The 26,461-nt window shown below is 35.0% G+C and overlaps 1 protein-coding gene across 1 annotated transcript in view; it reads left to right on the top strand.

The window, feature by feature from the left end:
• The window catches only part of Exd2 (Exonuclease 3'-5' domain-containing 2), a 154,461-nt gene that overhangs the window by 64,938 nt on the left and 63,062 nt on the right, over nt 1-26,461 (top strand). The window lies entirely within an intron of this gene.

The raw sequence follows: 26,461 nt of genomic DNA on the forward strand, positions 1-26,461 counted from the left end.
AGCAGAGTAGGAAATGATTACCAGACATAGAAATGTTGTGAGAAAATTTGGAGAAAATATCAAAGCTAATAATAATGGTAAATATCTGCAAGATTTCTATTCAAAGCATGGATTAGTTATTACTAACACCATTTTCCAACATAAAAATGTGCACAAATTCATGTGGAGAGAAGATGCAAGACATAAGAAAAGTCTCGTTGACTATGTTATAGTTGATAGTGATGTTTCCCACTGGTTCAGGACATAAGAGTATACGAAGTGATCACTATCTAGTTTTGAGCAGGATAAAATTGAATTTCATATTGAAAGGAAAACTGTTTAAGGAAAGTTTTAAAACAAATCAAAGTTGAGCAGCTTTCAGAGATGAACTGTAGACAGAAATACACAAACATCATTGAAGAAAAAATGAAAGAGTTTGAGAACAGGAACCAAACCTTGGAGATTCAGTGGCAAGTCCTGAAGAAAATATTCATTGATTTAGCTAGAGAGGCATGTTGTGAGGTTGTCTGTAAGATAGAAAAATCAGAACTCCGTGGTGGACTCAGGAAGTTAAAGAGACAGTGAAGGAAAAAAGAAGAAAGCATATAAAAGTTCCTGGCAAGTAAGTCAGCTTGTGCTCTTAAAGAATACGGAGAAAAATGCAAGAAAGCGAAGCACTATGTAAAACTAGCTAAACAAAAGTCATGGAAAGACTTTGGTAAGAACAGAGAAAATCAGTTTCAGGAAGGTGGAAAAATATTCTGGAGGCTATTGAACGAGCTTAAAAATGGAGGAAAAAGTGTTGTAAAAGGAATCAAAGTTGATAAATGTGACATGAAAACTGAAGATACAGATATGCAAGATGTTTGGAGTTATTACCTTGAAAAACTGCTAAATGAAACAAGTTGTGTCAACATGATGGTAGAAAACTCCCAACAGGAATGCAATCAGGAATATATATCCATACCTGAAGTAGAAAATGTTCGTCAAAAACCTGAAATGTAGAAAAGCTGGATGAGATGAAATTCAACCAGAAATGTTCAAGTATGGAGCTACAGTGGCTGCACATAATTCAGAAGGCCTCGTGAGAGGGTTAAATTCCAGATGATTAGGGTAGTGCTCTCATAATACCTATCTATAAAAAGGGAATTAAAACTGAATAGAATTACAGAGGTATTTCCCTACTGAGTGTTCATTAGTTAAAACACTAAATTAGCTTCATACAAGATAGAGTCAAACCAATTTTAACTTACGGATCTGAGAGCTGGAAAGGCACAACGTCTCTACACCACACCAAAACCTGGTTTGAGAGAAAATTCAAAGAAGCCTGCGAAATGCTAAAACACAATTCAAACCTGAACAAAAATGACAGATTAATTATTCCAAGAATGTGGAGGACCCATCTGCAACCCTTATAGTAACTGGAACAAGCCCAGAAGAAAATCTCAATATGAGAGGACTTTAGAAATGTTTAATGTAGTTCTGTTTTTAATTTATTTTTATATTTATTATTTTTTTTTCTTTCAAATTTTATATATATATATATATATATATATATATATATATATATATATATTCGTATGCAGATTTACTCAGTTTAACAACATGTTTATTAATTTAATTTAAATGACTTAAACACCGAGAATAATAAAGAATAAAGTTTAATGAGGAAGCTACTAGTTTTGCTGGTAATCCAACTTCTTCAGGTTCAAAGTACAAAGAATTATACAAAATAATCTGACAGAAACATTACATATTAATAACAACAGATCTACTAAAAACTGTAGTACAGTTTAAATTGGAGTCCACACTACAGTTCCAGCTGTATGTTTATGCGTGCATGTGATATTGCGAGATCGCCAGCACTGGCCAGCAGAGCTATGCGAATCTGGTAAACTGTAGTTAAGGCTGCTATTCATGTAGGTTGAATCGAGGGTAATTTCTTTTGACTCAAGAATACGTCTTTCAAGTTCATCATAACATTTGTGAATATTAGAAGTTTGCTTCCAGTCTATTTGATGTTGGTGGCCTTCATCAGAGTTTATAGAGAACAAGACATGGCTGGCGAGAGTGCTGGCTTGGATTCTGTTATATCCTATAAGAATCCGAGTTATAGGATATAATGTTTCTGTCAGATTATTTTGTATAATTCTTTGTACTTTGACACCTGAAGAAGTTGGATTACCAACGAAACTAGTATGTCCTCATTAAACTTTATTCTTTATTATTCTCAGTGTTTAAATCATTTAAATTACATTAATCATCATCATCATCATCATACGTATCAAGGATATAGGCCTAGTATGGCCTGTACCGGCCTTAGAAGTCATCGTTGAATCATTTAAGAGGACGTCCTGGTTTTCTTTTTCCTAATGGCTTGTACTTTAAGGCTTGTTTTGGTAATCTTTCTGTTTTCATTCTTTGAACGTGTTCCATCCATCTATGTTTATATTTTTTAATTTTTTCTATTACTGGTTCTTGGTTTAATTCTTTCATAATATCTTTGTTTCTTTTGTGATCAAATAGGGTATACTTTGCAGTTTTTCTCATAAACTTCATTTCTGCTGTTGTTAATCTTTGTTTGTCTTTTTGTTTTATTGTCCAGATTTTGCTTCCATACATTAAGACCGGTAGGGCTAATGTATTGTATACTTTTAGCCTGGTTTGTTGAACTAGGTTTGGTTTAAATATAGAGTTAATTACTCCTGTTATTTTTAAGTATTTTGCAATTTTTATGTTTATATCTTTTTCATTTTCATAAGTGATCATACATCCTAGGTAGTTAAATGAATTCACCTGTTCTAAGATCTTGTTATCTAATACTATTTTAGTTCTTGCTGGATCTTGTCCTTTAAAGGCCATAGTTTTTGATATTTCCGTTGATATTACCATACCATAATCTTTGGATATCTCATTTAGATTTAAAATAGCGTTCTGTAAGTTATCTTCAGAATTTGTAATTATTATTTGGTCGTCTGCAAAGAGGAGAGTAGGTGAAAGTTTAATTCCTTGATGTAAATTTTTACTCCATTTTATTATTATTTCATTTAAGTAGATATTAAAAAGAGTTGCTGAGAGGGGACATCCCTGTCAGACCCCTTGGTTTATCTCTCTTGTATATGATAGCTCATGATTTAATCTTATTTGTATTTGATTATTTTCATATATACTTGTGACAGCTTTTAGGATATTATTTGGTATTTGTCTTTCTTTTAATATGTTAAATAATATGTTTCTTTTAACTTTGTCAAATGCTTTTTCAAAGTCAATAAATGCAATATGTGTTTCTAAATTATATTCTCTTCTTTTCTCTATTATTAATTTTAGGCAGAAGGCTGGGTCTATACGTGATTGTCCTTTTCTAAATCCATTTTGTACCTCTAGAATAAAGTTTTCGGAATATTTCATTAGTTTGTTATTTAAGATTCTGCTGTATATTTTGTAACATGAATTTAGTATACTGATACCTCTATAGTTTTTAGGGTCATCTCTATTACCTTTCTTAAAGATAGGAATCACAATTGCTTTTTTCCATTCTATTGGTGGGGGGGATACCAGTTGAGTAAATTTTATTTAAAAATAATAAGAGTCTTCCTTTGAATCTTGTTCCTGCGTATTTATATAGTTCTGAACCTAGCTTATCTTCTCCAGGTGATTTTCCGTTTCTTGTTTCTTTCAGGCTGATTTCTAATTCTTCTTCAGTTATTTCCTTTTCATTTTCGTTAATTGTTTGCCAGTTGTCTTTTTTAAAATATTTGTCTGTCCACAGTTCTGTGTAGTAATTTAGAAATTTTTCTAATTTCAATTCAGTGTTTAATTTTATGTTTTCTTTGGTATCTGCATTTAGATGTTTCAAAATCTTATATACATTGGGTCTTATTTTATATAAATCATGTTCTAAATTAGAAACAAATTTATTCCATGATTCTCTATGTCTTTTTCTGACTTCTCTTTTAGCTATGGCTCTTATTCTTTTATATTCTATTTCATCTTCTAATCTTTTACTGCTTAACCATTTGTGATAGGCTTCTTTTTTCTTTTTGATTATTTCTTTGATTGTATCATCCCAGATCTTCAGTTTTTTTCTTTTATTGAATTTTTTGGTCTTTCCTAAGCTTTCATTTGCTGCTGCATTTAGTATCGTTTTTATATTAAGCCATTCTATTTCTATTTCTTCATTTTGTTTTATTTTATCTAGATACTGGTTAATTCTTTGTTCATATAGCCATTGTACATTTGTGTCATTCAATAGTCTAGTTTTATAAACAAATGTTTCAATTTTTCTTTCTGTTCTTGTTACTTGTAGCCATTTAGGTGGTAATCTTAATTTTTTTTAACAAGGAAGTGGTCACTGCTTATTTCATATCCTCTGTGAACTCTAACATCTAGTGAAAATTTTGATGTCTTTTCATTTAATATGAAGTAATTTAATATTGATTTCCATCCTCTTGCTGCCCAAGTATATTTATGTATGTCTTTATGTTTATAGAAGGAATTCATTAATTTTAGGTTAATATAAACTACAAAGTCAATCAATTTTTTACCATTTCTGTTTAGAGTGTGTTCTCCATGTATTCCTATATTATTATTAATTTTCGTGTTTCCAATTCTTGCATTTAAGTCTCCTGCTAAAATTATGTAATCATTTTTATTTATTTTATTATATATGTTTTGTAGCTGATTATAAAAATCAATATTATCCTGTTCTCTTCCTTCTTCTGGGGCATATAAACCAATTATTGTTAAATAGCCTCTATCTATTTTTATTCTAGCTTCTATTATTCTTTCATTCCATAATTTATAATGTTTTAACTGTTTTGAAAGGGAGTTATGAATCCAAATCATGACTCCTGCTTGTGCTCTTTGGTCTCTGTCGACTCCACTGTATGTCACATTAAAATTTTCAGTTCTCATAGTTCCTTTTAATTTCTTTTTTGTTTCAGTGATTACTGCTATTTTAAAATTTCTTTAATTTAATAACTGGTCTAATTCTATTTCTTTATATGCTATTCCTCTTACATTCCAGTTTGCTATGTGTATTATATTTTGTCGTTTCCATTTTCCTTCTTCCGAATTTAAATCCATAGGAGGAATAGGGTATATTGAAGGGGAAAGGGTAGATTATAGAAGAAATATAGTAAGGTTTATAGAGAGGACATAGTTGTAAGGCCAGAAATGAAAAGTCCCCATGGCCCTTGAGTACTGTAATAGCACAAGGGTCATAAAGTAAGAAGAGTTGGCTGATAAGGCCTTATAGGAAAGATTAAAGTAAGTGGGTCTTCCTCAAAGTAGAAGAAGGAGAGGATAGATCCAGCTACGGGTCCATGGGAGTGCCGCTTCCCTTACAATCAAGATGATTGCCCCTTATGGCCCTGTTGGTCCACGAGTCCTTATTCAGTATATTCGGACCACCCCACCATATATATATATATACACACACACACACGCACGCGCATGTACACACACACACATGGTGGGCTCCCCTATCCACCACCCAGGGGATGCGCTCTCTAGGGGTTACAGGGTCCCCTGAGAGTAAATTACATTAATAAATATATATATATATTTTTTTATATTATTAATTTAGTTTTTTTTTTCCTTCTCCAAAGTGCAGTGGCATGTAACTTATATCCTATACATATGTATTTTCCTGATGATGACCTCAATACAGAGGTCGAAACGTTGAATATTACTTTCCTAATATAAAGTGAAGTAATTATTTTAACATGTGTTCATCATCATCATCAAATTCCTAACATTTACCCTCAAGGGGTGTGCAGGATATGATAGTACTACATGAAAAATTTACATCATTCCTAACTTCCTATCTACAATTTTCCTCCAAATCAAATCTATAACCTGTCAAGGTTTGAACATTGTCAGATTTTATATTTCTGTCTTCTAAGGCACTTTTTACTTATCAATCCACTTATGTCTTGGTCTTCCTCTGGGTCTTTTTCCTGCCAACCTGGCAGAGAACTTGTTTTGCTAATCTTTCCTCTCCCACTCTGTTTAAGTGACCATACCATCTGATTAGCTCTGCTAACACATTCCTAGATGCTGACAAAATCAAGTTCTTTCCTAATATACTCGTTTTTAATATAATATTGCCATTGATGCCATTTGTTCATGCCCCTAATCTTTCATATCTGCTGTCTCTAGTCTTTGAATTTATGAAGTTAGTTAGGAATAGTTAAGAATTTATGGAGACACAACACGTGTGTTGTGTCTCCATAAATTCTTAACTATGAAGGCAGAAACATTGAAAACATCAATTGTATTCTGAAATGGTGAACCTAGAGAACAAGTAAAATATTTTAACTATTTAGGCACAATTTTTAGTGAAGATGGTAAATTAAATATGGAAATAGACAACAGAATTAGTAAAGCTGGTATGAGAAAATTTATATGGAATAAAAAAGAAATTTGTTAAAACACTAAATTAGCTTTATACAAAACGGTATTCAAACTAATTTTAATTTATGGATCTGAGAGATGGGTTAGAAATATAAGATATATACAATTTGATCACTTGATCAAATTATATATATTAGATTAGATTAGATATAATTTGATCACTTGATCAAAGACTGGAGACCTCTTATATGAGACTTCTGAGAAAGATTAGTGGGATCAACAGATGGCAGTATTATATTAAAAATGAGAATATTAATGTATTAATAGTACTAATCTCAGGTGGTATAGTCACTTAAATAGAATGGGAGATGAAAGATTAGCAAAATGATCCACAGGAAGACCAAGATGTAGATGTTTCTTTCTTTTAGGGTTACACGGTGATCAGCACTCATATTTATAGATTTAGGGACTCAAAAACACACGTGTTGAACAGATTATTTTATTAATTACAAATAAAATAAAACTTGACGTTTCGACTTCTATATCGATGTCATCATCGGAAGAATACAACTGTATGCAGAACCAAGCTACATGCTCATGCTTTCTATACCAGTAAACTAAATCTACGTAGTTAATAAATCTTTTTTCTAGCCTGACCTCTAGTGATAGAAAAGAAAAACAAATGAATAAATAAATAAAAAAATAAATAAATAAAAAAAAATTTAAAAAAAAAAATATATATATATATATATATATATATATATATATATACACATTATAAATAGATAAATGCAACTACAATAAACTGTTAGAGTTCTCATGTATTAATATTCTGGATAGTTACAAAATGATTTCTTTCAGTTGCTATTATAACTAATATTTAAGGAATTGACAGCGTATACTAGAAATATAGATTAAATAAACTTTAATTTATACTTTCCGATATTTCGGCGAACGTCACGTTGCCATCTTCTTGGCCAAACAGGCAGGACAGCAAATATCAGAATCTCAGAACACAAGGATTACATCCGATTTCACCAGTACAGCCACTCTGGTCTTGCAGACCACGCTCTGGATACTCGCCACAGAATAAGATGGAAGAAAGCCACAGTAATACACCGCAGCAAGTTCAAGTATGAAAGACTATTCATGGAATCAGCTTCGGCCCTTAGGAACATGCCAAACCTCAACAAATTTGGATGCATGAGACTGCCCCAAATTTGGGAAACGTTTATCAGAAGAACTTCAGCCCAAAGGCCAAGAACTACCAATATAGCCCGCCAGGGGGCACCATCAGGACTTTAGGAAAACGCTAGCTTCCTAGCTTTAGTCTCATTTGCTGTTATTAGTACTTGTGTGCACGTGTCTTAGTAGTAAGTTCCCAAGAAGATGGCAACGTGACGTTCGCCGAAATATCGGAAAGTATAAATTAAAGTTTATTTAATCTATATTTCTAGTATATGCTGCCAATTCCTTAAATATTAGTTATCATGTTTAACGCGTATAAGCCTCTCAACAAGAATAATGATCATCCACGGAGATCTCTTCGCACGCAAGGCCCGCCATTACGGCAAACTGAAGCTGAAATTATCCAGACAACTTAACCGTCTGGCATTCCTAAAACGCTGCCGGGATAATCATGTCATCCCGAACTGTGTGAAATTTAAACACCGCTTCATTTCACAGAAAGCTCTCCATATTTACAACCGCGCTAGCCAGGCATTACTTCGGGAGCAAATTACCGCTACACGCGGTTCCCTAGCCGACATAAACAGAGCTATTTCAACGCTAGAGAATGAGCTTTCACTTACGCTGAATCACGAGCTTTGGTCGATCCTACATGACGTCTCGTGTACGGCAGCTAAAAAAGAATTTGAACGAGTACGGAACCGACATATCAACAAGTTTGATAAATTAATAAAGAACTCGGCGTCCAAACCTAAACTACAAACCAACACTGTTGTTAACCTTTCGTCAGCTACCTTAAAGCCAGAAGCACTCCACGCTCTGTCACGTGGTCACAACTTCGCCATTGCTCCTAAGAAATTACAGGCCTAGGAATTAATGATCCAAATTGAATGCGGGATTCGCCAACTTCCAAACCACATCGCCAACGATATTAGATTGGATGTAGCCTGTGTTCTCAATAAAGCAAAACCTCCGAAATCCAACTTATCCATTAGTGAATACAAGGCACTACAAGAATTGAAGAGAAACAAAAAAATAGTGATCACCAAAGCGGATAAGGGGAACGCCACTGTGGTACTCAATCTTAAAGACTACACAGGTAAGCTCAAGGCTTTATTATTAGATCGTTCCACTTACCTCCCCATTGATTACAATCCCACCAACTCACAAATTAGAAAACTCCATAGGCTCCTTTAGAAGGTCACTTCTTGGCCTGTGGAGATTACCAACAAACTAAAACCCTATAACTCTAGACCCCCCCCCCCCGCATATATGGGTTCCCAAAAATACACAAAGAAAATGTGCCATTACGTCCCATAGTGGATGGCATTGATTCCCCCACTTACAAACTAGCCGAGCAATTAGCCAAAGCGCTCTCACACTATACTGGCAATACACCATCACACATAAAAAACTCAGCCCACTTCAAAGCCAGTATAGAAAACCTTACACTCCAACATAATGACATAATGGTCAGTTTTGATGTCTCCTCCCTATTCACAAATGTCCCCCTCAAAGAAACTTTAGAGCTAATCCAAGCTAAATTTCCTCCCGATATCTCAGCCCTATTTCAGTTTACAATGAACTCAGGCTATTTCGTTTGGCAGGAAAAATTCTACAAACAGATAGAGGGGACAGCCATGGGTTCACCACTTTCCCCACCCTTGGCCAACTTCTTCATGGAGACGTTTGAAGAGAAAGCCTTAAACTCAGCCCCACAAAAACCTACCATATGGCTTCGCTACGTTGATGATGTCTTCGCTATTTGGCCACATGGCCCGGATTCACTTTTCTCCTTCCCAACACACTTAAACAACCAACACCCTAGAATCAATTTCACCCTGGAAAAAGAGGAAAACAATAACCTCCCCCTTCCTAGACACACTAGTCACCCGCCAACCTGATGGAACCTTGGTTTTCTCAGTTTATAGAAAACCCACCCATACAGGCAGATACATTCACCAACATTCCCCCCCCCTCACAACAATATGGAGTTATTAAAACATTATTCAACAGGGCAAAAATAATCTGTTCTAATGATCAAGCCCTAACCACTGAACTAAATCACATCCGTGACACTTTCTCAGCCAACGGCTACCCCCTCCAAAAAATCCAAAAAATACTTAACCCAGTTATCCACAACCCACCACCCCCTCCCCTTCACAATAAAGATTACTCTAAATCCATCACCATTCCCTACATCCGAGGCACCTCGGAAAAAATCAATAAAATCCTAAAAAAACATGACTTGACCACTTGTTACAGACCACATAGAAAACTGGCATCCCTTATCCGCTCCACCAAAGACCAACCACTCCCCCTAGACCTACCTGGTGTATACCAGGTCCCTTGCAGCTGTAAACTGTCCTACTTTGGCCAAACAGGCAGGACAGCAAATATCAGAATCTCAGAACACAAGGATTACATCCGATTTCACCAGTACAGCCACTCTGGTCTTGCAGACCACGCTCTGGATGCTCGCCACAGAATAAGATGGAAGAAAGCCACAGTAATACACTGCAGCAAGTTCAAGTATGAAAGACTATTCATGGAATCAGCCTCGGCCCTTAGGAACATGCCAAACCTCAACAAATTTGGATGCATGAGACTGCCCCAAATTTGGGAAACATTTATCAGAAGAACTTCAGCCCAAAGGCCAAGAACTACCAATATAGCCCGCCAGGGGGCACCATCAGGACTTTAGGAAAACGCTAGCTTCCTAGCTTTAGTCTCATTTGCTGTTATTAGTACTTGTGTGCACGTGTCTTAGTAGTAAGTTCCCAAGAAGATGGCGATGTGACGTTCGCCGAAATATCGGAAAGTATAAATTAAAGTTTATTTAATCTATATTTCTAGTATACGCTATCAATTCCTTAAATATTAGTTATCATGTTTAACCAGCGTAAAAGCCTCTCAACAGGAATAAAAAAATTCAGTTGCTATTGAATGTTCTAAACACTTCACCAAGTCACCAGGTTGTCTTCTTGTAGTGGGAATTTTTCTAATGCTAGTTTAGGATGTTATACAGGTTGTAGATGGGTCCTCCACATTCTTGAAATGGTGAGGCCATCATTTTTGTTGAGATTTGGGTTGTGTTTGAGCATTTCACAAGACTCTTTAAATTTTCTCTCAAACCAAGTTTTGGTGCGGTGTAAGGACTTGGTATTTTTCCAGTCAATTCTATGGTATGTTTGGAGTGCATGGTCATAAAGGCCTGTTTTACCGAAGTGGAGGTATTTAATGTGTCGTTTGTGTTCGTCTTGTCTGATTGGGATAGTTCGCCCTGTTTCCCCTATGTATGGTATGTTACATGTGCAGTGTATTTTGTATACCCCTGGGTGTGCTAGGTGTGGAAGAGGATCTTTAGAGGAACTGAGTAGGTGTCTTAGCTTATTTGGGGGTTTAAAGGTGGTTTTAATGTTGTATTTGCGAAGTGTTCTGTCTATTTTTTCAGAAATGCCTCTAACATAAGGAATTGCAATAGCATTCTTGAAATCTTTTTTGTTCTTACTGGTGTCTTTATGGAGGATCTTGTGAATAGTTTTTTTATTGTATCCATTTTTGATAAATGTTTGGTTGATGATTTTGTATTCTTGGTTTAGAGCCTGTTCATTTGAACAGATAGTTAGGGCTCTGTGTTTAAGGGTGCTTATGACACCTAATTTTTGTGTTGGGTGGTGGTAAGAATTTTTGTGTATGTATTGGCCTGTGTGTGTAGGTTTGCGGTAAACTGAGAAGGAGAGACAGCCAGAGGGAAGACGTGTGACGAGTGTGTCTAGGAAAGGACACACTCGTCAGGAGTGTGTCCTAGGAAAGGAGTCGTTTTTTTCCATTTCAATGGTGAATTGGATACGTTTGTGTTGTTTGTTTAGGTGGCTAAGGAATGTATTTAGAGCTTCGCGGCCGTGGGGCCAAATGGCGAAAATATCGTCGACGTATCTGAGCCAGATTTTGGGCTTTAGACATGCTGTCTCTAGAGCCCGTTGCTCAAAGTCTTCCATATAAAAGTTAGCTATTGGGGGAGAAAGTGGTGAGCCCATGGCTGTACCTTCTTTTTGAAGGTAAAAATTGTTTTGCCATACGAAATATACGGAGCGGAGTACTTGGGCAAAAAGGGCCGTGATGTCATGTGGAAATATGTTCTGTAGGAGCAAGATCGTGTCATTGATTGGGACATTGGTGAAAAGGGAAGTTACGTCAAAGCTGACTAATAAATCTTGGTCGGTGAGTGTAATGTTTTTGATTTTACTGATGAAATGTTGTGTATTTTTTATGTAGGAAGGGGACTGACCTACCAATTCCTTGAGTGTGGCAGCTAATTTTTTTGCTAAGTGATAATTTGGGCTGTCAATTCCTTCAACGATTGGGCGAAGTGGTGTGCCTGATTTGTGTATTTTTGGCAGGCCATAAATTCTGGGCGCACAGGCATACTGAGGTATTAATTTTTTTTTTGTCGTTTCTTCGGGCCATGTGTAGACGGATTTGATTAATTCAGTTGTTTTCTTTTTGTTACGTTTTGTAGATGGATTGATATAGTAAAGTGGAGTTTTGACAGATAACAGATTGATTTGGAGGAAAATTGTTTATCAAAAGTTAGTAAAGGTGTAACTTTTTCATGAAATACTATCATAATTATCCTGTACACCTCCATGAGGATACATATCAGGAACTTGATGATGATAAAAGAAATAATAAATGATCTGATATTATTTATAAAATGCATGAATTTTTTTCTTCACAGACTGAGAAGCACAAATATATAAATAGTTAACACATTTCCTTCAACACAGTTAGTTATATAGGATAAAATTTAACCATAGTATTCACAAAATCTTATAAATTGACCAGATATCAAGGATTAAACACATTGTGATTTATTAATTGACACTGATAGAGTACACCCAGACTAATAATCCTGACCAGTAAGCCAGCACAAGGTTTTTCGAGCTTTGTGGGTGCATGCATGGACGCACATACATAATGTATTTCTGGAATGTTTGGTCAATCTTTTGGGTACTTGTTCTACCACTGATTCTGATGACAGAAGATCATATCAGTGGAGTGCTGGAAATGTTTTGCTACATAGTTATAGTATATGAGAAACTGCACATCATATATACTGAGAAGGTAACAGGTTTGTATTCCTAGTAGTACTGTACATAAGAAATGATTGGGGGGGAGCAACTACTTAGGGCTGCATCACAATACATTAGAAATGGAAATGTATGAAGAGTATAGTACAACCTTGCAGAAGCCATAGAACAAAGTTGACTCGGGGGGGGGGATCAATTGGAGTGTGTCTGTACCCATTCCACATACAGTTGCTCTGATGGCAGATCCAACATACAGTGAAATATGAATATCTCTGATAGCACCATATCTGGAGAAAAGCATTTCCAACCCCAGTCCTATGTTTATATGCCCTTTTATCATCAGAATCAGCAGTGGAACAAGTACCAAAAGTTGGTCAAATATATACGTAGGGCATAATTTGTTGAGCTCTACATACATATATATATGTATATGTTGGGAGCCCCACTCACATTTGGAGTGGGGGCTCCTAATTAGACTGATAAATGACCCAGACCCATCTCTCACCAGCTCACTCCCCCTTCATTTTCACATAGATGCTTGGTCTCTGCAATTTGTATATTCTATAAATATTTCCATGGAAAATGTTCATCTGAAACAGCATCAATAATTCCTCCACTCTGTACATTGGAACACGTACAGCTGCTGCCCAACATCCTTTCATGCTACACCTTGAAACCCACAGAACAAGTTTGTTTTCCTCCTCCTTCATCCCTGCTACTGTGGTACTGTGGAACAGTCTTCCCTCGACATATTTCCAAAGGAATACAACATACAGGCTTTTAAATCAAACGTAAACAAGTTTCTCCTTTCCCAACCCACCACCCACATACAGTACTAACGTACTATAGGTTGACCAGCTAACCTCTCTTATATGGGCCCAACATTAAAAAAAAAAAAGAAAAGAAAAAAAGTGTGGTTACACAACAACATGTTTGATGTGCTGTCTATTGACAGCAATGCGCTGAAATCACATGCTCAACCACAGAACATAGAATTTCACTCTAAATGTTGTGGATGTGGCATGTAATGCTGGTCTTGAGGTCCAGTAAGTTGGCTATGTGTCCATGATAGACGATGCCTTTGAGATGTCTCCTCAGCCAAAAGTTGCAGGGGTTCAGATCCGGCAAGTGTACTGGCTATGTTGTATAAAAATAGCGGTTGATGATTCTGCCCTTGGTAAAATGTGTCTGAAGCAACCACTTGACAGGGGTGACTGTGAGAAGGGATACCACCCTGCATAAAAACTGTTGAAGCCAGGCACTGGTGCTGTTGAAGCGTTGGAATCACCTGATTGGCTAAGTGAGATGCATATCGCTAGCCAGTGCAGGTAATGAGACCAGCAGGACCAAGCTCCTCGAAAAAGAAAGGTCCAATAATGAATTCCATTGTAAAACCACACCAACCTATGACCTTCGGAGAATGAAGCAGAATCTGTCACACAACGTGTGGGTTTGCAACTGCCCAAATTCTACAGTTTTGTGTATTCACAGCACCGTCCAGATGGAAGTGAGCTTCATCAGTCCAGAAAATGTTCAATGGCTAGTTATTGTCCAGTTCAGTCCAAGCAAGCAAGAAACTGCAAGGCAAATATTTTTTGTGCACCCCCTGTCAGGATTAAGTGATTGCTGAATGTGGGAAATCTTGTAAGGATAACAATGTAGAATTTGCCTTACGACTATGTGAACCGTGCTTACAGGTTTGCCTAAAGACCATGCAATATGCCGTGTGCTGCTGCTTCCTGTGACATTTGCAATCCTTTCTTCTTCTAACACTGTAGCTACTTCCCTGACTGTCTGCTGTTCGATGGGCTTCTGTCCTCTGCCAGGTTTGACATCTAAGGAACCTGTCTCTTCAAATTTCCAGATCATTTTGTGTAAACCATTTGCAGTCATAGGATCTGTTTTTAATTCCTTTAATGTTCTGAACTTTCACAATGCTGTCAAAGTGCAGCTGTTATTTTGGTAAAACAACTTCATGAGAAGTGCATGATCCTTCAGTAATGATGACATTGTGCTTTGACATGTTGTCTGCTCACAGGCAATAAACTGATGCACTCTGCAGCTACCTGCTTTTTTAAAAAGAATATTAACAAGAATAATATACGTCATTGGGGATATTTGTCATTTGCATAAATGGTACAGTCACAGTGTTTCACTACATACCAGGAGTATCGTACTTAATTTACATGTATTGCAGTGCTATGTTTCACCCTAGTGGCAACTTTTAGAACTAATGTTGGTTTGTGCACAAACTAAAATTCCATTGCTGCACACATGTTAAATCATTCCTCTGAGTAGTAACCCAATTACAGCCTTTGGAAATATTAATTCTAATTATAATCACCCTGTATATCTAGATACATATATATATTTATATAATCTCTATGGCTCAAGCAAAGAAACTTAATGGAGTAACTATCAGCAAAGTAACTTAATGTAACTGAAGTCTAATAAATGTTCTGATACAATAGTTACTTTTGTCTCATATGTTGTCTGTCATTTGTGCATCTTGTCCTGCTAGTTTGTCTGTTTTTTGAGATAAACACCATTTCCAGAAGGTAGGAAGTAGCCTTCAGTTGAAAAGCTCCTATAATCGCTCTTTCCATCCTAGATGAGATTGAAATCCAGTTCTTCTTCCCCTCTCCCCTGTTTTCATTACAACTGAGCTATGAAGGTGGTTTTATATGATGAAATGTAAGCTACAAATGGTATAATTGATGGTGTGCTGTGATTTTTTTTTGTCATAGTAATACAGCATATAGCAGTGGTGTTCAACCTTTTTTACTACGCAAGTTACTTTTCTATAAAAAGTTATTCGGCGATCTACTCTCTTATATAGATCACGTCCCCCAACCTGATATCTGATTACGCACAAATAAACAACTAAAAAAAATGCACAACTAAAAACTTTATTTGTGTATTTAAAAATTTATTTATCACTTTTAATTATTTTAATACAACAAAAAAAAACAACAAAAATATATTGGAATAAAATATTTATTTCTCTGTTTTGGAAAACTAAAGTTAGAAAAAACAACAGATTGATTACAAACTCACAAGTTACAGGAAATGCTGGTTGATTAAAAAAAAAAAAAAAAAAGTTAATGTGAAATTTGGCATTGTTTAGACCTCGCGATATTTTCATAGTCAAGTTGATATGAAGAAATGGCCAACCGCAAACAATCGTCCAAATGATCATTTGTAATTTGGTTTCTTAATTGATTTTTTTTATGACTGTTATATTTGAAAAAGTGGATTCTGACAAGTATGTCGATCCGAAACCCGACAGAATTTTTCGTGCAATATCAGTTAATATTGGGAATTTTTCATGTGCATACTTCCAAATGACATCATTGTTTATTGATTTTAAATTTAAATTATTCTGAATATTTATTATCTCAAATTCTACTTCAGTTTGGTTTATATCAAGCAGCCCACTAATTTTATTTGAAATTTCTGTGATGTTCAAGTTTTCTTGAGATGGATTATTGATAAAAGAAACAATCATTTCAGTTTTATTAAAATCTTTAAATCTTGAATTTATTTCTTCCTCAACTAATTCTATTTCACGAATAAATTCTTTTAAATCATAATGAAGCATTTCTTGATTTTGTTCAAAACATTTTAATAAATATGGGAGATGTCTAAATTCGCTGTCATTTATATTTTTCTTTAATAAAATAAGTATTGTTGGAAAGTTTTTATTGAACTTAACATGTCAATTAAATTTATCTCTACCTCGTAACTCTAAATTTAAATTGCTTAATTTCGTACAGAAATCTACTAAAAATGATAAGTGTAACAATGATCTTTTATCACTCAATTGTGGATAAATATCTCCTTTTTCATCAAGAAAATTTTTTATATCGTTAATTAATACATTATTGTACAACAGAAGTTCCCTATCATCATCTGCATGTAATTTAAATAACCGCCATTGCAGGGCTTTTCCTCGAACAGAATTTGCAATTTTAAATGTAATATCCGAAACATCTTTTGTGTTTAATCTTTTACTACACAGTATGTTGGTAAATAATACAGTGGTACGTTAGAAAATCTGGATATTTGTCATCGTTTTTACATAAAGAAATGAAGCCTGATTTATTACCTATCATTGCAGGAGCACCATCAGTAGTAATAGACACAAGTTTAAAAAGCGGAAGTTTGTGTTGTTTCACAAATTCATCAAATGCTAAAAAAAGTTCTTCTCCCCTAGTCCTTCCCAATAATGGTATAATTTTCAAAAGTTCTTCTTTACTTGAATAATCTTGAAATACTATGCGAATAAATACCATTAACTGAGCAATATCAGTGAAGTCGTTTGATTCATCAAATTGTAATGAAAACGCAACACACTGGTGAATGTCTGACATTAACCTCTCCTGGAAACTTTTCTCCAGCAATTGGAACTCTTCCTTTCAGCAATTTGAAACCTTGTCTGTGGCCTAGTCTCTCTCTAGCGACGTCTCGAAAACCGAGAAGCTCCTTTCTGGAAGCGGGAAACTCCTCTCTCAAGCAACATGGATCCGAGCAGTCTCTCTGATGGCGACTCTGGACCGGGCGACCTCCTCTCTGACACCATGTACAACTTCAGCGACCAAAACATTGCCTTTGTTTTTAACACTCTAACATATTCTTATTAAAGCAGTATATACAGTTAGCTGCAAAAGAGTTATTTACAAAATCATCTAATACAAACTATACTGAGACAAACAAAGTTTATTTTTTTACATTATTCACATGGGACTTAACCTAAGTAAAAAATCGATGTAATGTGCTTTGGAATATTTAATATTTAAACTACAATCGAGTTTTTACACTTCGCTCATAATCGTATTCACTTGGCTCGCTGTTTGACTTCCACTGATTAAAATTAGTTCATTTACCCTGGCTTATAAGAAAATTACTGATTTGACAATTTTAATGAAAAATAAATAATTGCAATACACTTAAAGCAAATTAAAAATAATACAAAATAATGATAAATAAAATATTATGTTTTCAGTTTTAATTAAATTTGTAAGTAAGGAGGAATACACAAGAGATTGACCAAAAATCGCTCCGCGATCGACGGGTTGAACATCCCTGGCATATAGCAAGGTTTTTTTTTCATGGACTGTTAATTAGTTTGGTATGTTTATTACTTTTATATGAAACTTTTTTTTATATGAATGATGGCTAGAGTGTGAACTTGATACTTAAAAATGAAGCAATATCTCTTTTCTTTGCACATATTATTCTTGCTAATTATCAGTTCTTGGTATTAAATTTTGTTTTCATCTCATGCTCTTTGTTACCTTCCAGTAAGCATAATCAGAATATTTCATCAATAACAACAATGAAGCAGCATGTGATGGAAGGAAGTCGAGATCAAAGGGTATTTAATTTGATTATAGTGGCAGAGGGGATTTCAAGTTAAAGACATAATGTTTCTGCCTCCATCTGGTGACTGTGACCATGCAGTAGTTAAGTTTATGAATGTTCCATTCAAAAAAAAAAAAGTTACATGCTGAACCACAAAGCAGGAAATTATGACCACTTGAGGAGTATGCTGGGTTCTCCCCATTGTATTGGTTGTTGTTGGATGGGAAGAATATTGGCATTGCATGGGAACCGTTTAAAAAATACTTAAATGATGTAATATTGGAATTTGTCTCCTAGTGAAGAATATTTAGAATATTTTTTGAAGAATAAGTAGGATAGAAGTTAAATGGATGTGTTATCTTATCAAGCAAGGGATTTGTAAGAAAGAGATGATGTGGAAGGAATAATGTGTACATAGGGATGCTAGTTATGGAAATTTTAAGGAGCAGGCCAGAAGAGTTACAACTGTTGTACAGAAAGCTAAGAAATTGACTGCAAAATAAAGACAACCTATATGACTTCTATCATTATGCTGCAAGTAAAAGAAATAATGAACATGAAAGAACAACTGCTGAATGTAGATGGTATGTAGTAGTAGATGAAGAAGGGATTGTCCACTAATGAGTGCCCATTTTGCTAAAAGCTATCAACCTGGTGTATGCAACATTGAGCTCACTACTACTGCCTCTTCATTAGATGAAGAAACTATGGAAAATGTACTAGAGCTGTTGCACAAACTGAATAGGAATTCAGCAATAGGGACTGATGGGATATCAGCACAGATGCTTAAAGTGTGTTTATCTGAACTGACTAATCCTTTTTCCAGGCTATGTCATTTGAGTCTCAGAACAGGAAGGATTTCACAGGTGCAGAATGTGTGGTAATCCCATTGCACAAGGGTGGGGTATAGACTAATGTATTCAACTATCACTATTAGCATCCCTGGAGTAGTAATGAAGATTGGGAAAAGTTTGTTAGGGCTTGTATACAGAAATGGGTTGACAGAGAATCTATACTCTGAAATGAACAGTACAGGTATCCCTCGATTAATGTGGTTAATTAATCCCTCGATGTTACCTATATATCAAAATCGCGTTAATCAAATCTAATAATCAATGGTAAAAATTACAATTCGTCTATGATCGATTACTGTATTAATAATTCGTTTTATATGGTACTCTTTTGGGAAAAAAAATGATGAATACAAAGTAGATGTTTAATAAATACTTGTAAATACATTATTTACTGCAATTTTTTTTATCATGTATGACACAATTTTTCCAGTGACTGTAAAGACATGGAAAATATAAATATCTCATGTTATAAGCCTCCTGTTTTATGCATTTTTGATATATATATATATATATATATAATATATGTGTGTGTGTGTATATATATGTGTGTGTGTGTGTATATATATGTGTGTGTGTGTGTGTGTGTATATATATGTGTGTGTGTGTGTGTGTATATATGTATGTGTGTGTGTGTGTATATATGTGTGTGTGTGTGTGTGTGTATATATATGTATGTGTGTGTGTGTGTGTGTGTGTGTGTGTATATATGTATGTGTGTGTGTGTGTGTATATATGTATGTGTGTGTGTATATATACAGGGTGTTCGGGATAAATTTGACAGTTTCGTAAGGAAAAAGAAAATCTTCTTTGTATCTATTAAATTTAATGAATTGACAAAAAAACATTACAGGCAGAGTTAATTACAATACTATCAACAAGATTTACTCAAAATAACTACCATTAGCATCGATCACAGCTTCAATTCTGCTTCGGAACCTCGAACAAGCTGATGCTACAGTCTCCCTGGGAAGGGCCGCAAAAACTGTTTTAATTTTATCCATTAACTGGGCTTTTGTATTACTGGAAGTGCGATTGGTGTCTTTTTCAACTGCGCCCCATACAAAATAATCCATGGGGTTAAGGTCTGGGGAGTTTGGAGGCCAAACATTTGGACTGGTGAAGTCGTAGAAATTTTCAGACAACCATTTTTGACTTTTCCCAGAGGTGTGGCAAGGGGCCGAATCCTGCTGCCATACATACGGCCTACCATTGGCTACTCTTGTTATCCAGGGCTTGACTACAGTTAGCAACTCCACGAACAAAGCCCGAATTCCAATGCCAGGGTTCTTCAACACCTGTTCCTGCAGATTTGCGAGGAATTCTGCTGTACGAACGCAATCAGATCGTCTGCTAGGGATCTTTCTTCTTGCTACATCCTCGTAGTCACCATTGCAAGTCTCTAGTTCATGCCTGATTGTTTTTACTGTATTCAGGGAGCATTGGGCAGCAGTCGTAATATCCTTATTTTGATGGCGGGCACGAATCATCATGATACAAGTTATTCTCTTCCATGATTCAGGTGGGTTCCAGCTATCCATCCTTTCTGACATCTTGTATATGAATGAAGAAGGGTCCAAACTTTTAAATGAAGAGAAGTGTGTGTTAATACATGTAACTTACGGAAAAATATAATTAATTATAAATATGTCAAATTTATCCCGAACACCCTGTATATGTATGTGTGCTTATTCTCAAGAACACAGCCCCTATAACAAGTTTCCTTGTATGAGCAGGTTTGTGATAGATTTTTTTGAGTAAGCTTCCCTCTTAAATTGTTAATAATACTTTTACATGAGAGGCCACGAATATAGCAAATAAATGCCCTGTCTGGACCAGGGTTAGGAGCAAAGTAATCTGTTGATATTCTTCAAGAGCTGAAGGTTGTAGTCCTTGAGCACTATTGGGTTGGCAAATAAGTTCGTTCAGTTTATGCATTAGTACAAGTTTACGCTGCTTCACTTGTCGCTATTGATGCACTACCGCACAATGCTATTGTGCAGTTGAAAGGCGACATTTCGCATAACCTTTCAGTGAATTTTCGTTCGGCCTACTTCAGTTGCGTGTGTGTGTAACATATTTTTAGAAATAGAAGGAAATAATGTACATTACAGGCATATTTTGCTTTTTTATTTCAAAAAAGGAAAACGAGCTGCGGAGGCCCATAAAAAAATATGCAGCGTATATGGGGATGGTGCCTTAACAGAACGCGTATGCCAAAAGTGGTTTGCCAAATTTTGTTCCGGAGATTTCGACGTCAGTGATGCGCCTTGTGCCGGTCACCCGACCAAGGTTGATTTGAGTGTTGTGAAGGTTATCGTCGACAAAAATCCATCACAAACAGTGCGGGAGATTGCTGCAGTACTGAACATATCCCATACAAGCGTTGAAAACCATTTGCACAAGCTGGGATATGTTTCAAAACTCGATGTTTGGGTGTGTGCAGCATGAATTGACTGAGGCCAGTATGACTGCTCGCATATCCATCTGTAATTCGCTGCGATGTCGCCAAGAAAATGACCCATTTTTGAAGCGGATGATTACAGGAGATGAAAAGATGAAAAGGTACGATACCACGTCATGTACGATAACGTGGTATCGTACATGACCGTAAAAGATCATGGGGGCACAAGAGTGAACTGCTGCAAACAGCCTCGAAAGTGGGATTGCACCCAAAGAAGATCATGGTCTCTGTGTGGTGGGATTATAAAGGTGTTGTCCACTACAATTTGTTACCATCAGGCAGAACGATTGATTCAACTGTCTATTGCTCACAGTTAACTCGACTGGCCCATGCAATTAGCACAAAACGTTTCACCACGACAACGCCAGACCCCACACATCGTTAACAACCCGGAGTAAATTGTTACATCTTGGCTGGGATGTTTAGCCGCATCTTCCGTATTCATCGGACCTGGCACCTTCCGATTACCACTTATTTTGATTGTTGCAGAATTCTCTGAACAGGAAAACCTTCGCTAATGAGGAGGAGGCTGTCAAAAGACACCTGGATCAGTTTTTCGCCGGTACACCTCAGGAGTTTTTATGAACGCAGCATAATGAAGTTGGTGAACAGATGGCAAGAGGTCATTGATAAAGAGAGTCAATATATAACTGACTAGTATGTATTATATATATTAAATTAAATGTGTTTTGTTCCACTCTGAAAAACCGAACGAACTTATTTGCCAACCCAATACTTCATGGAGAAGGCTGTTCCACAATACTGAGGTAGATGGTAAATAACAGGTGACTGAGTGACTGAGAGTAAAGGTTCGGTGCGTCTACAGCTTAACCATAAAATAATGTTCAGCTGTTGCTCATGTTCCTGTAGGTTTCACAGAAATGAGGAGGGGGGATAATAGATGCTAGTTCTGTTGAACAGTGTATGTGTTATATAAATACATATGGGAGAACTAATAGTAGAATTTTATTAAAAATTCTACTATTACTAAACTAATTCTAATTCTACTAAACTAATCATTTATTATATAGAATGCATGGTATTAGGCTCTTGAAGTAATATTATAATTATCTGTTATACTCAATTTTATCAGGTATTCATTTCTTGGAAACCACAATTATATATTATTGTATATATTGGAAACTACAATTATATTATTATATATTACAGGTATAATTATATATTATACCTGTGATATAAGGACCTGTAAAAATCTCACATAAATGTTTTTCTTATTATGGTCATTTTTTTTTACAGTTTTATATATGCTTAGTGAATATTTAAATTAATGAGGATTACATTTTGTTATGTGCTGACGTAATCTAAAAATATACATATGTAATATATATATGTCATTTGTTTGCATTTAGTAATGCAATTATATGCTTAGTATTATCAGCACTGCCATGTGATTACGCAGTAGTGATATTAAAAGAGACTTAAATTTATTTTTCATTTTAGAAATTATGGATTTGACAACTGTGTTATAAATAACTCTTTTAATTTCCTGATATTTCGATCTTCATATTAAGATCATCATCTGGAGCATATACAGGACAAGCTGAGTTACATTACATATAGTAAGCTAGAGAAACGATGATTCAATCACAGGTTATTCTACTGGCATGACCTCTGGTGAAAAAAAAAAATTACATATTAATTAATTATTTAGAAACTACATCAAGCTAAATTCTATTTATGATAACATGAGCAAACATTCTTTCTTATAGATAGTTTTCTTTCAGTAACAATAATGTCCTATTATTAGCATCACAATTGTTATTTTTGGTTTAGGATCCTGGATTATCTACTGTCCTGTTTATAGTTACTCTTAGAGAGGAAGATTCTGTGGATCGAATATGTGCTTTCCATATGTTTGGGATTTTTAAACCATCATTATTGTTCAGATTGGGGTGGTTGATAATAATCTCACAGGCTTCCTTAAATTTGCGTTCATACCATGTTTTCGTGTGATGTAAACGAGCGCTTCCCAAACTGGGGGCCGTAGGTTTTGTTGAGGGAGGCTGTGAAATAATGAAAACAAATTAAAAATCTTTTAAGACTAAGTAGATTTTTTATCTTAAAAGAAACGTATTTAATTTTTATTTATTATTTCTTTTTTGTTATTTTTTTATATTTTAATGGAAAAAATTACACATTGGTGCTGGTTCACAAATTTTGCTTCCTGCATATTTCGGTGCTTAATGAAATTAGTAAATATATTCTTATTCATATAAGTTTCATTTCAAAGCAAAAAATCTAAGAATTGCAGTTTCAAATATTTCACTGATTTTTGTGTAGCAGTATTGAAACACATCCATCACATTAAATTGTTATTAAACTTCTTTTACGTTTTTAATTCTTAGTTTGTTTATTACTAATCGTTTTACATGCTTGTACTGCAAATGTACAATAACAATATATCTATCTATATGAAAAATAAGATAATGTGCCATGTCAAAGGTGTGTGTTTAAGATGCTAAAAATGTAATATTTGCATTTGATTTTTGCAATATTCACTGTGTATGTTTTGTATTGAATATAAATACAATAAATATTATAATAATATATGTCTATATTACGATTTTTTTTCAAGGGGGGCCATAAAATATTTTAATTTTTCCAAAGGGGCATCCAGAAGTTTGGGAAGCACTGATGTAAACAACTGGTGCTTTTCCAGTCAATTCTATGTAAGGTGTTCAGGGCATGATCAGAAAGGCCAACTTCACCATAGTTATTATATTTAATCTGTCATTTATGTTATTTTTGTCTGATAGGAATTGTGCATCCTGTTTCCCCTATAGACCCACTCCCTCTGCTGGTGAGCCAGCAGAGGGAGTGGGTCTTTGAATGAGTTAAGTAAGCTTTTTAATTTTTCAGGAGGTTGTATTTTTGTAGTATTCTGTTTATTTTATCTGATGTCCCTTTAATGTAAGGAATGGTTATAGTTTTATTGTAGTCTGGTTTATCTTTGTTTTTTATTGAGGTCTTGTAGAGAATTTTGTTAATAGTGTTTTGGCTGTAACCATTTTTTAGAAAAGTATTGCTGATAACTTTAAATTCATCTTTCAGTGCATGTTCATTAGAGCAGATCTTCAAAGCCCTGTTTTTTAGAGTATTGATGACACCTAGATTTTGTGTTGGGTGGTGGTAGGAGTTTATGTATATATATTGGCCAGTATGTGTCGGTTTCCAGTAAACAGTGAAGGAAAGATTGCCAAAAGGAAGATGTGTAGCAAGTGTATCTAGAAACAGAAGTGTTGTCCTGTTTTTCAATTTCAATTGTGAATTGTATGCATTTGTGTTGTTTGTTTAGGTAGCTAAGGAAACTGTCTAGTGTCTGGCGGCCATGGAACCAGATCGTGAAAACATCGTTAACGTATCTAAGCCAGACTTTGGGTTTTAAAGGAGAGGAATCTAAAGTATGTTGCTCAAAATGTTCCATATAAAAGTTAGCAATGAGGGGGGGGAATAATGGCAAGCCCTTGACTGTGCCTTCTTTTTGTAGGTAGAAAGCGTTTTGCCATACAAAATAACCAGAACGTAATACATGCATAAAGAGCATCGTGATATCTGGAGGGAATTTGTTCTGTAATAGAAGGATTGTGTCATTGATTGGGACATTCGTAAAGAGGGCAGAGACATCAAAACTGACTAATAAATCATCTTTTTCTAATGTAATGTCTTTGATTATGTTTATGAAGTGTCATGTGTTTTCAATATGGGGGGGGATGACCTACCAACTCCTTGAGTGTTGCCGCTAATTTCTTGGCTAGGTGATAATTTGGGCTATCTATCCCTTCAACTATCGGACGGAGTGGTGCGTGTATTTTCGGTAGCCCGTAAATTCTTGGGGAACGAGCGTAGCGCGGAAGTAGTTTTTTAACCGTATCTTCGGGCCATTTAGTAATTGATTTAAGTAGTTTCTCTGTTTTCTTTTTTTATTCTATTGGTTGGGTTGTAGTTAACGAGTTGGTATGTATTATTGTCCGAGACTAGCAGATTCATTTTTTCTAAATAAGTGGTTCGGTTTAGAATAATGGTGGCACTTCCTTTATCAGCTTGCTAAAAATAGGACATCATTGTTACTGAAAGAAAACTATCTATAAGAAAGAATGTTTGCTCATGTTATCATAAATAGAATTTAGCTTTATGTAGTTTTTAAATAATTAATTATTATTATTATTATTTTTTTCACTAGATGTCATGTCAGTAGAATAACCTGTGATCAAATCTTTGTTTCTCTAGCTTACTGTATGTAATGTAACTCAGCTTGTCCTGTATATTTGTATATGCTCCAGATGATGATATTAATATGAAGATCGAAACGTCAGGAAATTAAAAGAGTTATTTATAACACAGTTGTCAAATCCATAATTTCTAAAATGAATGCTTATTACCGTGCAACACTAAAAGAAAAGACTTAAATTTAATTAAGTAATAAACTTTCTTACTGTATATTATTTGTAAGTTTGTGTTACAGTAGTATTTGTATGTCACTAATTGCTGTACAATGTGCAAGCACTGTAGCAACGACAGCGATTTTGCCACTTGAGTTTCGCTTTGAATCCCAGTAATGGATATGTGCATTAATTATTGTTTTTAGAGCAGCTGCTGCTGAATAACAAGAGCACTAGGAAGTAAAAATAACAAGGAAGAAAAGGCGAAAAGGTCTATTAAACTACTGAGTTAAGTTCTCTAATCTCAGAAAAATTTTTATATGCATCTTGAATTACTCTCCAAGGATATGGAACTGTGAAGCTAATAATTGAAGTACAGTATAACATATTAAGCCTTTGTATATGAGAATATTTTCTGTTTAATGAAAGGTAAGTGATATATGTTCCAAGGAGCAATATGAAATCTGCACTAAAAAGTTCCTGTATTGGAAATTCTTTTGGAACTGCTCAAATAATGTATTCCTACCTTTGAACAATTATTCTTCATGCCTACTTCAAGACAGATGCATTAAGGAAACTGGAATACTTATTCAGGTTTAGTGAATATGAGTGTGAAAGTCAGAGTATGAGAGAATATTATTGAGTTCATTTATGTAATTCTTAAAATGGCCATTTAATTATTCTTTGTATGTATTATCTGTTGTATGTAATGTTTACAGTAAATAGCTTAATTTCTTTATCATTGAGCTTCATTCTTTAGAACAC

Source organism: Typopeltis vanoorti, chromosome 5 (genome assembly GCF_054136105.1).
Source record: "Typopeltis vanoorti isolate ZY-2024b chromosome 5, IOZ_Tvanoo_1.0, whole genome shotgun sequence".
NCBI lineage: Eukaryota > Metazoa > Arthropoda > Arachnida > Uropygi > Thelyphonidae > Typopeltis > Typopeltis vanoorti.